The 13,150-nt window shown below is 36.9% G+C and overlaps 1 protein-coding gene across 1 annotated transcript in view; it reads right to left on the reverse strand.

Annotated features, from left to right (window-relative positions):
* Positions 1-13,150, reverse strand: part of LUZP2 (leucine zipper protein 2) — a gene marked incomplete at both ends in the record, with an annotated part of 167,831 nt that overhangs the window by 36,058 nt on the left and 118,623 nt on the right. The gene's annotated exons all lie outside the window — the stretch shown is intronic.

Below are 13,150 nucleotides of genomic sequence, written 5' to 3' on the forward strand. Positions count from 1 at the left end.
AACACCTTTTATTATTTTGTTCGTTTATCTGACTTCTGTTTGCAATTTGAAATACAATTTTGTAGTTTCAAGCACTGAGATGCTAAGATTAGTGTTAACTTGGCGCAAACAGCAAAATTAGAAAACACTCAAATGTTCGTGCATGTAGACACCTTATGAAACGCTACTATCTGCTGGCATAGAATGGGTTAACTCCAGATTTGTTTCTCCGTCTCCTTCCTCGCACAAAGGAAAATTCACAAGAATAGCTAGTTATGCACCTACATAGTAAGGAGGAGATCTGTCTTTTTACAATATATATGCAATGTATTGAGTGCAGGTGTTCAGAAGATGCTTTTAAATACTTGGTAAATAAAGACAATTATTTTCTCTCCCTTTTCCTAGGAATAAGGTACCAGTTTCTTTTACTGCTGTGTTTGCAAGAAGAACCAATTAGTTGCTTTCTCTGTTTAGGAGGGGAACCATAAAGAAAGACACTAAACTAACCAGTTATCTTTCCTCTCTGAAATTCTAATTAGGTAATACATGAGTGTTGCATACAGAATAACTGTATAAAGTTCTTGTTTCTCAGGTAAAGAGCAACACATTTTAATTTTGGCCAAATGTTTGCAAGCACCTTTTCCCTCAGCACCACCCTGTGCTCACCAGGTTTCTGACGTTCAACCCCAGCCAGATACTATTTTCTTGCCAGACTTTTCAAGATCACATGCACTTTGCTGAACGCAGCACAACTTGATTTAGAGCCACACAACATAAATGCTTTTTAGCGTAAACACTACAAAATGTGGTTCACTTTGTGTTGGGGCAATGACTGCACTTCCAGCACATATCATAGAATGGTCTGTGTTGGATGGGATCTTAATGGTCACCTCGTTCCAAGCCTCCTGCCATGGGCAGGGACACTTTCCACTAGACCAGGCTGCTCAAAGCCCTGTCCAGCCTGACCATGAACAGTTCCAGGGATGGGACATCCACAGCTTATCTGGGCAGCCTGTTCCAGTGCCTCACCACCCTTATGGTGAACAATTTTTTCCTTATATCTAATCTAAATCTACCTTCTTTCAGTTTAAAGCCATTACCCTTTGTCCTATCACTACATGCCCTTGTAAAAAGTCCCTCTCCAGCTCTCATGTAGGTCACCTTCACGTCCTGGAAGGCTGCTATAAGGTCTTTCCTGGAGCCTTCTTTTTTTCCAGGCCAAACACCCCAACCTTCTCAGCCTGTCCTCACAGGAGAGGTGCTCCAGCCCTCTGATCATCTTCATGGCTCTTCTCTGGACGCGTTCCAACAGCTCCACATCCTTCTAACATTGGGGCCCCAGAGCTGAACTTAGCAAATGTGTATTAGCTTAGGCCAGCCTGTAGTGCTCAGCAGTGACTTCAAGTGATGTTTATTAGCATTAAGCATGGGCCACAGGAGCTGATAAAATGACAGGAGCCTGAAATTTTCAGTTCCCTGCTCATGTAAAGAACTGCTTAGTCCTCATCAGGATTAGGCATTTATCTGTGGATTTATCAGAGCAGCCCCAGTTTCATTAGTCAAAACCATGTAGGATTAGGCAATCTTGCTTCAAAGCAGAAGTCAACTGCTTGCTCAGATGCGGGGCAGTCTCTTGTGAATGCAATCCCTAATTTCTACTGCATCATGTTTCTTACACATGATACCAGTGACTGTCATACACAAAACACAGACCAGACCACTGGTTTAGTTCCTCAGGCTGGCAACAGAGCATCAAATACAGAAAGAATCCTTCAGTCTCATTAGAATTTGCAAAATTTAACTGTATTTATCACTGGCTTATTACAGAAAAAAGTAACATAAGATTTTTGCTGGAGTTCAGTAACATTTGCATTTGTTACTAAATATAGTGCATAATATCACTCACAATAAACGTGGTCCTAGTCAATGTTTGAAACATTCAGTTTAGCTTTATCTGATGCAGAGACAATTCTCATTAGATACTAGAATTAGACCAAGTTATTTCTCACATCATTAGCATTCTAATTACTGCTACTCATGAAACTATTTTTACAGTACAGTTATACAAATTAAAACATTTTCAATTAATGAGAACCAAGATTTGAGAAACAATATATGTAATTAAATATGTGTTGCCATTAAAAAGGAAATTACACAAAATAATGTTTAGATGATAAATGAGAGGCCGGGATGGCATCTCCGATGGTGTGCATTGCTAAATGACTAAAATCCCATGGAAGATGATGGATTGTGTATGGTGTGAGCCAGACAACGAGACAACTTCTCCATTCAGCACCATCTGTGTTATAGTTTCAATCAGTGGAATACCAGAGCTAAAATTATGAATTTCATTATGTCTGGTTTTCTTCAACACATACATTATGTTGGCACCCAAAATTCCAGGTAGTTGATAGGAAGAAGGTAACGGTGGTTACAGGTGACCGCTGATTCTTTCCTGGTAGGGGAATATCTGGCACCATATAATAGATTGTACTCAATGAAACTGCATCCATATAAAAAAAAAATCAAGTAGGTTGAAAAGCCTTTACTTTCTTCAATTGCTGCCCACCGTTAGAAATAATTAGTTAATATAATGTATTGTAATAACAATGCTCACATCAAGTAAAACATTTATAGCTCATGGTGAAGCAGTATTCTTCCAAAGGACAGGCTTATATGTATTAAGAAATTCATTTGGCATGCACCATTTATCAAGCCTTATTCTCATTCTGGTAATATTGTCATATTTTGATGGACTAACTTTTTCTGTCACTTTCATTTATATTTATTTTATTTCACAGATTACTGAGCCAATAGGCCAGAGATATCAATCCAACTGACATTAAGTGAGAATAAAATCCTAGCATTAAAAATGCATTTTTGATGAAGCACTCACTTGAAAGCAGTGATATTTATTTACATCCTGGTCCCAATAGTGCAGAATAATCATTTTTTTCCCAAAACATTTTGTCTATTAAGACTAAATTCCTATTGCAATAGTTTCACCACTGTTTTAATTTAGAAGTTTTTTAGGGGGCCAAATTCAATTAAAGTGGCTTGGATACTGAATAAAGAGAAATACCAGGAGGACTACACAAGGCAAATTCAGATAAGGAGTAAATGCCTTTAAAAAGCATAGCCTGGAAAAACTTACAAATTTTCAGTATGTCTTAAGCATTCTTGGTCTTACAGAGGAAACAGCGAGATAAATCATTTTTTCATGCTCTGAAAGAGTGTACTGAGCAATTACTGTCAGTGAAGTCCACTTTTCTAACTCATTTAAATGAATGTTCTTACCTTTGCTCATTGTGATTTACATTATACAAAATGCCTATATTTAAATTCTTCCAGGCATAAATATAAAAAGCAAAACACTAATCTGATTTCAAGTTGACAAACCCAATTTGTTATAGAATTCTATAAAATAAGTAATTGATACTAGAGAGAATTTCTGTGTATACATAAAAAAAAAATAGTGAAGGCAATGCCTACATGTCTTGGGGATATTGACTTTGTCCAAGAATTTATAAGTATCAGATCAGTATAATGCAAGTAGTGGAGATGTTTGTATTCTTCAAAGTCACACAAAAGAAATGAAACAGGAGGGGTGAGAGAGAAGGTTTGTAATCTGAAAAACAGTGGCTAGGAGCTTTACACTTCTCACTTCCTTAGTCACACTAGAAGGAATAAACCACATTCTCTTTTCAATGACCTTTCTTGAATCTCCGTGTGAATACAATTAATAAATTACTGTTGGATTATTTATTTTTGCTAACAATGTGATACTTTACAAATAAGCTCCTTTAAGTTCCTTTAAGTGTTCATGTCGGTATTTTACCCTGAAGAGGTAGATCTGAATTTGCTGGCTAGTCCACAGGCTTTTTAGCATTTGTATCCCAGAAACCTTTTACAGCACATCAATGTGGAATATAAAGTATGTAGTAATGGTTGTTGTTGTTGTTTTAAACTCGTAACTGCTTAAAATATTCAGGAAAAAAATACTTCATTCTCTTTATTTTTCCTACACATAATTTCAAATATTATTTTATCAGAAAAGGCTAGGTTTTGTCTTCACATTAGAAGGATTACTCACATATGCAGAAATAAACATGGCATGACTCTGTTTTCTTCGCTTCCAGACATGATAAACTGGGATTTTATTTGGTCATTACAAAACTTTTTAAGGATGTATCATATTTCATACCAAAAATTGTTGTTTATTGAGGACAACATTATCACACATTCTACTTAATTAGAAAACATGGTTGACTAAGTGATGTTTAATCACATGTTAAATAGATTGGATATTCTAAATTCCATTTTTTCCCATACAGGCCTTAAATATGGGCCTTAAGAAAAAAGATAAAATTTTTACTGTACAACTTCTTATTTTATAATTGATTGTAGTTTCTAACTAGGACAACTTTTTAATTGGAAACCACTTAACCGTAAATTTGAATACATTATCTCGTAAACAGAATTCTGCTGTGCTTATTCTGTAAGCATTATTTGTATCTCAGAAAAGGAGGCTTGTGCTTCTAAATTGTACTGTTTACTGCAGCACAAGTTGTTAAACGTAACTGAGAATAACACTTTTTGGCAGCTCTTCCATTTAGTCAGACATGCAGCAAAACCCAGACATTCAGCAACATCTGAATTATATTTCAAAGCACTTGCAACAAGAAGAAAAGTCAGTTAAAAGCATAATTTCTGCAAAGACTCAGAGCTTGTACATTTTCTTCATGCTCATTATTGCCACAATGCATTTATCTCTCATTTGTGACTATTCTGGATGTACATTAAATAAAAACTTTTTTTTTTAAAAAAAAGGAAATAAGACCTTTGTGCTTTTTATTAGGTGAAATTTCACTTTTCCTTCGCCAACCCTCATGCTTTTCCTTCACACAAAACTCATTACAATGAAAGCAAACCAGCAGTTTGCTGGGGTTTTAATAAAGAACTCATCCTCTAACTAAAGGAAAAAACTGCTTTTCTGCAGAAACAGGCCCAGATGATGTATACAAAGAGAAGAGCCACATCAGTCACCTTTGGGCTTGGTTTGCCTTTAGATCACCCGCAGGGGATTCTCCTCCCTTCAAAGCAGGCCAGAGGACCTATGGCTTTAGCACCAATTGTTATTTCCGATGGATAACTGATCCACACAATTACAACAACCTGCTGCTCTTTCTTTTCTAAGCCAGACTGTTTTAAACAATTGTCTTGCTTATTTTAGCAATAAGAGAACAAACACTGAAGGGCTTTAGTTTGCGTCTTGCCCAAAGCTTCAGCTTTTTGGTTTAGAGGCTTCTTTCTAAGATTTGACCATTCCAGTCGAGTATAATTTAGCCAGGAAAATACAAACCAAAGAAAATAAAACCAGTATTTCTCGAAATACCACTTAACGTAAAATTGTTTTTCAAGAGATAACTATCTTAAATTTTCCATTTTGAAAACATTACCTCATATTCAGCTGATGATTAAAGTAAAACCTAAAACATCCAACACCTACAGGACTCATTACTGTGAAGTGCTTCCAAATCAGCCAACAATGAGTAATACAGAAATTTCAAACACCTCCCATAATGTAGATTAAATTTATTGTATTTATTTTGAGAACTTCATACTGCAGAACATCACGTAGATGGTTCTGAATTGGCTATCAACATTATCCCACAAAACAGGATCAAACCAGGAACAGACAGGATGAAGCCAGGAGGAGACCTTCAATTTTTATTTGTCTGATTTGAAACAAATGTTGGGGCATTCAGAATTGCCTCTACTAGGAAGCAAACCCAATTTGGGACATACATGTCACTGTGCCCCAAAATGGTGGAGCTGGGTGATCTCCCAAGCAATCACCTACAGCACAGTTCTTCAAGGAGCCCCAGGGCCAGATCAGAGACTGTTTCTGGATTTCAACTGTGCCAGGTGCCACCAAGGACCTGCTGCCCAAGGTACCACCTTGGCTGCTCCTCCAGCTTCTCCAGTTCCAGGGAAAGCCAATGAGTGTGGGCACCATGCCTGGCACCTGCTCTTCATTTGCACAACTTGTGTTTTTATCTGACCATTGCCTGGAGGATAACAGCACACCGTGTCCTATTATCCTCAGCGTAAAATGTCTCCAGTTCTCATGTTTCAGAAAAATACATTTTTCTTAGCAATTTCTACAGCACCTGCCACCACAGAATCTTAAATGTTGAAATAAAATGATTGTGCCAAAACAGTTGATCTCAAAGTGTGCTTCTGGGACTGGCATTACTCATACATCATCTTGCCCCTTTTGACATATAGCACACATGGATCCAGGCCATAGTTTTCATGGAAAACATCCTCTCTTTTTCCATCTACACAAGATGAGGCTTGGACTCATCTGTCAGCTTCTTATATGTCTTTCGCTCAGCCCATTTTTTTCTCTCATCTTTAAGCAGTTTGGAATTTTTCAATACTTTACGTGACAAAGTTTTTAAATTTTTCAACCCTACTGGGCACACTCAAAATCATTATTATAATTAAACTATGTGGAAAACGTCAGTCAAAGTCCCAATCAATTGCAATTTTATATCAATACCAAACCTCTCCTCATTTTAGCAGGAGCTGGATCAGGTCTGTAAGTCGATTGAATAGCTGTACGCTGCCAGTTAAACATGGAACTGCTGCTGCTAGATTTAAATAACCTTGTCTCACACTGGCTATTGACTGGTCTTGTCTCACCCAGTAACTCAGACTTGGTATTTAAGACTGTATTATCATCTACTGCAAGTCCATATCCTGAAGGCCACATCCTCAGTGCCATATACAAACTTTTAATATTGGATTTTTCAGTTCATTAAAAACAGTTAGAGCAATTTTTCATGCTCAAAACTGTGCTGTAAAAAATGTAACTGACAATAAGTTAATAGACTGAATTACTAAACAATAGTCACATTTCACAAATCTGTAATTGCCAAAACTGCAGGAATCCATTAAAAAAAAAAAACCCAGAATAGCAGAAAGAGTTTTGTTTCAATAAGGGTATCAATTAACTATGTTAATACATAATCCAATATCTTTACTGGGAAACATAGAAGATTACATCCTTCCACCTTCTTGTGTATCTCTTATCTCTTAATATTAAAAAAAATTCCCACGTCTGCAAATAATTTGTAGATGTTTTTCAGCAGAATTCAACTAATTCTGTCTGGATCTTCAGGCACCTCCTTGTGTTGCTAACATAATATGCTAACCTTAACACATTACTAATTACTATAACATCATTGCAACAATACGCAAAATGTTAAAATATGGCATTTGAAATGGAAACTACGTGCCAGGTAAAAGATGGCAAGGTAAACAGCGACATCTACTTCCTAAGCAAAACACATGTAATCTAGATCAGAGCTTCTATTATACACACATTTTTGTCAATGTTAAGAAAATACACCTGTATCACCACTCTGGAAAACCAAAACACAACCAATCAACCAACCAACACCTACTGCTTGTTTACCATACAGTGATAAAAGGCCATGTAATGGAAAATGACAAAATGGTCCCTACATCAACTATATTATCTCAACAAGACAGCTATCTGAAAAATAACCATGCCATTACTTACCACCCAAACAGCAAGCACAGATATTTATGCAGCAGCTCTAACGTCTTTTACAAAAATCAAATAAGCAAATTTTAATTTCCTGTCTCTCCCAGAAGCCTCAGCTTCTACTGAGAAAAGCAACTCAATATCCTGTCTTAAAGCATCTTTCTACATGCAGTAAGTAGATAGATCCAATCACAAACAATTGATAACCTGAAAAGCAATATTATACATGCAACAGTAGGGACCATCCAAATATATATATAAGCTTTCTCACCTGGCAAGAAAAATACAAAATCTAGGAGTTTCTATGACCGAAATACCACATGCATCCTAAACAACGAAGACTAAGTCCAACACTCACTATCTCAGTATACTACAAAGCAGAAATACCTCAAGGAAGGTCCCACAGTCTCTTAGGACTCAATGAAAATGCCAGTTCTCACTCACAACATATTAACACATAAAACCCTGCAGAGCTGAGCCCATGAGTCATCCACCTCAGGATGCCACCTGCCAGATTTGTCAGCAGAATAAAAATTACACAAAGTTCATATTCAACAGTATTATTCTCGAAACAGCAAAAACTGAAGTCTCTAAAATTATCACTTTCTATAAATCCACAGATCAACAAAATAATCTTCTAGCATCTTCTCTAGAAAAGTGCTCCTGGCTATTATACATCACCAGATACAGCAACTGCTGCAAAAGAGCATTAATTACTGGTTAAGCTATTAAAGATATAACTTTACTGATTTTGTAATTATCTTGTATTGAAAATACTTTGAAGGAAAATATCATCAATCTTTCTATCTGACTTTGCATAAACCAATGAATATAAACAGAACCAGAGCATGAAATGCAAACCAGCCCAAATGTTCTGGGCTGATCTATAGATATAATATAACCATCAGATCAGTGCATCTATTACTCACAAATGTGTAGTAATACTAGCACAAAGCTGGTAATTCCTGAGCTAAAGATGAAGAAAAGCATTTTGCAAACTTGTAGCCATGATGCTGTCTCCTGCACCCAAAGAATTTTGTTACAAGAGAACAAATCATGATTTTAAAAAATCACTCAAAATAATACTACTCAGGTCATGTCTCAAGGTCTGGGGCAAATTCCATGTGTTATCTTCGACAGAAAGTACTATTTAGTCTTTCTTCTTTGGGCCCCTCAGTTCCAGCAGGACAGGGAACTGCTGGAGAGAGTCCAGCGCAGGGCAACAAAGATGATGAAGGGAGTTGAGCATCTCCCTTATGAGGAAAGGCTGAGGGAGCTGGGGCTCTTTAGCTTGGAGAAGAGGAGACTGAGACTCATTAATGTTTACAGATATATAAAGGGTGAGCGTCAGGAGGATGGAGCCAGGCTCTTCTCAGTGACAAACAACGGTAGGACAAGGGGTAATGGGTTCAAACTGGAACACAGGAGGTTCCACTTAAAATTGAGAAAAAACTTCTTCTCAGTGAGGGTGACAGACACTGGAACAGGCTGCCCAGGGAGGTTGTGGAGTCTATTCTCTGCAGACATTCAGACTCACCTGGACACCTTCCTGTGTAACCTCATCTGGGTGTTCCTGCTCTGGCAGGGGGATTGCACTGGATGAGCTTTTGAGGGCCCTTCCAACCCCTGACATTCTGTGATTCTCTGAATTACTTAAATGTTATTGTGTGGATTCATGTATAAAAGTATAAAAGATGTATAAAAGAGGTCATGTCTTTTAAATCTATTAGTACAACATTCGTTTTTGGAAAAGTACTGAAAGGAATCATCAGATTACCTCTCTAGGGGACAGATTTTTATTTGCTATATGTATCATTCAAGAACTGAAGAGTGAACCAAACATATATTCATTAAATATCCTGATGACATCAAACCAGAACTCTCTGTGTCATAGAAGAAGGGTTTTATCTAAATTTATCCTGACAAACTGGAATAAATAGGATGACATTCACTAAAGACAAGTATAAGATGCTAAATACAGACAGGAATAATAAACAAAACAAATAGAGAATATAGAACAGTAGGGATGAATGACTCAAGATGATATCACCACTAAATATGCCATCTTTTTGTAGAAAGGCAAAGAACACTGTGGGTACAGACTGCAAAAATACTTTTGCTTTGCTCATCATGAGTAAAATGTCCAGCTGGTCTTCAGTGTCCATTTTAGGGCACTGCAAATGGACGGAGACCAAAGGAAACAAGTTCAGATATGATTAACATGAAGCATTAATGGTACACAAACATACACTGAGAAGTAAGACTGGAAAAAAAATTCTACAAATGTTAATCCAAAAAAGGAGAACACTGTGAGAAATACTCCAAGTCCATAGGAGATAGCATTATAACAAATTGGCTTCAATTTCAGTAAGGTTCAAGACATACAAGAAAACATTTTCTATTACTAAGGCTAATAGACTAGAATACTTCAAAGTAGCAGAAATACAGAGTTTGAGCTGCTGCAAGTCTTAAGAAAAAATTCGATGAGCATTGTGAAAGAACATGCATATAAATGAACCATCTGTGGAGTCAGAGAATATGGAGCATCCTTTCTATTTTCCACAGTCTCCTAAGAAAACAGCTTTTGCCAAAACAGAACCGGTGCTGATGGGATTGCTACAAATGTATAAGATTTTTTGATCTCAGTAAATATGATGTAGCCTTTCTTATTTATGTATTTAAAAAGAAAAGTCCGTAAGAATATTGTCAGACTTTTCCTTTCATCATTTACGAGACTCCTCTCTATTGTGAGCACTTTTCCTTTCATCTTCAGCCTTTGTATGAAAAGTAAAGGCTTACAGAAAAAATAAATTCAATCCAAAGAAAAACAACCTCTTTTTGCTAATAAAATCATCAAAGAATAATATACAAGACACAACAGACCAATAAGATTAAATTTATCAAATAGGAAACATCATTAAATAAATAAAAATATGGCTAAAAGGAGGTTCACTTTGCTACTTTCATTCATAGTATCATTTCTGGCAGAGTCCAGGGAAACCTTTTAGAGAACATTTTCTTCTTTGAAGTCTTTGATAGTTAGTCTCTCAAAATAAGATGCTTAAAAATGCTATACATTAAATGAGTAATAACCACGAAGTCTCCTCCTCCAGACTCTTTTCAGTTGTTATGCAATGTGCTGAAGTCAGCCTGTAGCTTATAGAACTTACCCCTCATCAAGCCACTGGCTTAAAATCTCTAAAAAAACCCCAAGCAAACAAATTGCACAAAATAAAAAAAGAACCTCTAAAATTTTGTTTTACATTTATGTATATAACTGATATTTTATAATAGTTTTGTTGTTGCTTTGTTTTTCCTAAGCAGCATTGCTAAATTTCCCAAGGGAGGTTGCAGAAGATCCAGATGCGGAGGAAACACATTGGATGAATAAACACACTACAGGCTACAGATCCGTCTGAAAGAGAGACGAGCTGCAGTGCTCGCTCAGGAAAGCTGATATGACAGGCCCATTGGAAACTGTCCTCAGTTTTCACTTATCATCTCTTAACACTGAGCTACACAAGTTACATTTAGCATTACAGGCCAATGTAAAAGCAACAGCAAAGATAAGAGCATCCTTTTTGTGCTAGAAAAAAAAAAGGGTTTCTTCAAGGAAAGGAGTTGTTTTATGGTACTTTGGACATAATGAAGAATCCTTTAAAATGTGTAAAATAGATTAATTTTTCAAACATGCAAGGTCAGATGAATTCTGCAGTTGATAGCAATTTTAATACAAGCAGGTGAATGTACATTTATGAAATGACTGGATTTGTGTCAAGCCTGATTGCCTACTGCATACAAATAGCAGAATAATATTGGAAAACCTGAAACTTGCATCTTCTTACATGTGCAAATACACAAACCGCTTCTGTAAAAGGTTATCAAAGAATTAAAATTCTGTAATCAATTATTTCAAAGCCCAGACAACAAGGTCATTTATAATTCAATGTTTAACACAAATTCTCTGCTAAGTCAGTCTTCAGTGGTTTTGTGGTGGTTGGTTGGTTGTTTTTCTTTAATCATTTCACCTCTTTCTCTGTAGGGAATGTGGAATCTCATAGTCTGCATCACAGAAATAAATACTTTGCAAGTCTGAGAAAAAGGTTTACTGTGGCATGTAATTAACTACTGCTAATAAGGAGGAAGACACATATGGTGGCATCAACCTTACTTCAGAGGTAGGAACGGCATAAATATTTACCACAACCAGTCAGGATGATGTGAAAGCAATTTCACATAATTTTGATATTCTTTGACCCTATTTACCATAGCAAATGCACGGTTTAAAATTAGTTTCTAAATAATGAACTCATTGGTGTAGCAGTATGTTTTTCAAATAATTTGGAAAATGGTTTGACTACAAATGTCAGACTTCTAAACACATGTCCTTTGCCCTTTTACATATAAGGCAATTCAGGTGTTTCCCAGACAGAAATACTTAATTGAAACAAGTCCTTGAAACACAAAACCCACTATTTTTAAAGCTGCCTTCTCGTTCTTCTGTAAGTCTGTGTAAGCAGTTCTAACACAAGCCTAAATTTGAGAAGCTGATATGGTATTGCCTAGTTCTTTAGGGGCATTAGAGTGCTCAGTACCTGAAATACTATTTAGGAGCATAACAGAGGACTAGAATGTCAATCTTACTCTTAATTTGTGCTACTGCACTTGACAGAGATGTGTGGGGTTCAACATTACTACCATGGAAACAAGCTGGACCCCTGTGAGGAGCAGCAGAGGTTATCAAGCACTAGGATTAAGATTGTCTTCTTGCTTGCCTCCCTCATCCTCTCTCCCAGTCTCTCTCAATAACCTCCCCCTCACCTTCTTCTCCTCCTTTCTTTCCCTCTCTGTTTGAGCACCTCTGTCTTTGCTTCCTGATGTCACTCAGCTCCCAGCCCCATATTTATCTTCTCAGATACTGTAGAATCATAGAATCATTTTGGCTGGAAGAGATCCTTAAGTTCATCAAGTCCAACCATTGACACTTGCACTAAACCATGGCCCTAAGAACCTCATCTACATGTCTTTTAAACACCTCCAGGGATGGTGATTTAAACACATCCCTGGGCAGCCTGTTCGTATGCCTGACAACCCTTTCCATGAATAAATGTTTCCTAATATCCAATCTGAACCTTTCCTCGTGCAACTTGAGGCCATTTCCTCTCGTCCTATTGCTTGTTACCTGGGAGAAGAGACCAACACCCTACATGCTCCAACCTCCTTTCAGGTAGTTGTAGAGAGTAAGCAGGTCTCCCCTCAGCCTCCTTTTTTCTTCGAGCATAAACAGCCCCAGTTCCCTCTGCTGCTCCTCAAAGGATGAACTGACAGTGAAAGTTATTGCTGAATTTGTTTTCAGACACACACATTTGTTTTTCATCAACAACAAAAAAAACCAAATTACTTTTAATTCTTTTCTAATATAGTAAAAAGTGTGACTTCTATGATAGCATAGACAGATGATGGGAAGACAGTTAATGAAGGAGTAATTTGAAAACAAGTAGTTATGAATGCCTGAAACAAACGTGGACCTCATGTTTAAATGCTTTGCTAAATCAAGAGTACTTCACTGAATCAGAGTTTTAGGACCATAAA

The sequence above is a fragment of the Nesoenas mayeri genome, assembly GCF_963082525.1.
Source record: "Nesoenas mayeri genome assembly, chromosome: 5".
In the NCBI taxonomy this organism is placed as follows: Eukaryota; Metazoa; Chordata; class Aves; order Columbiformes; family Columbidae; genus Nesoenas; species Nesoenas mayeri.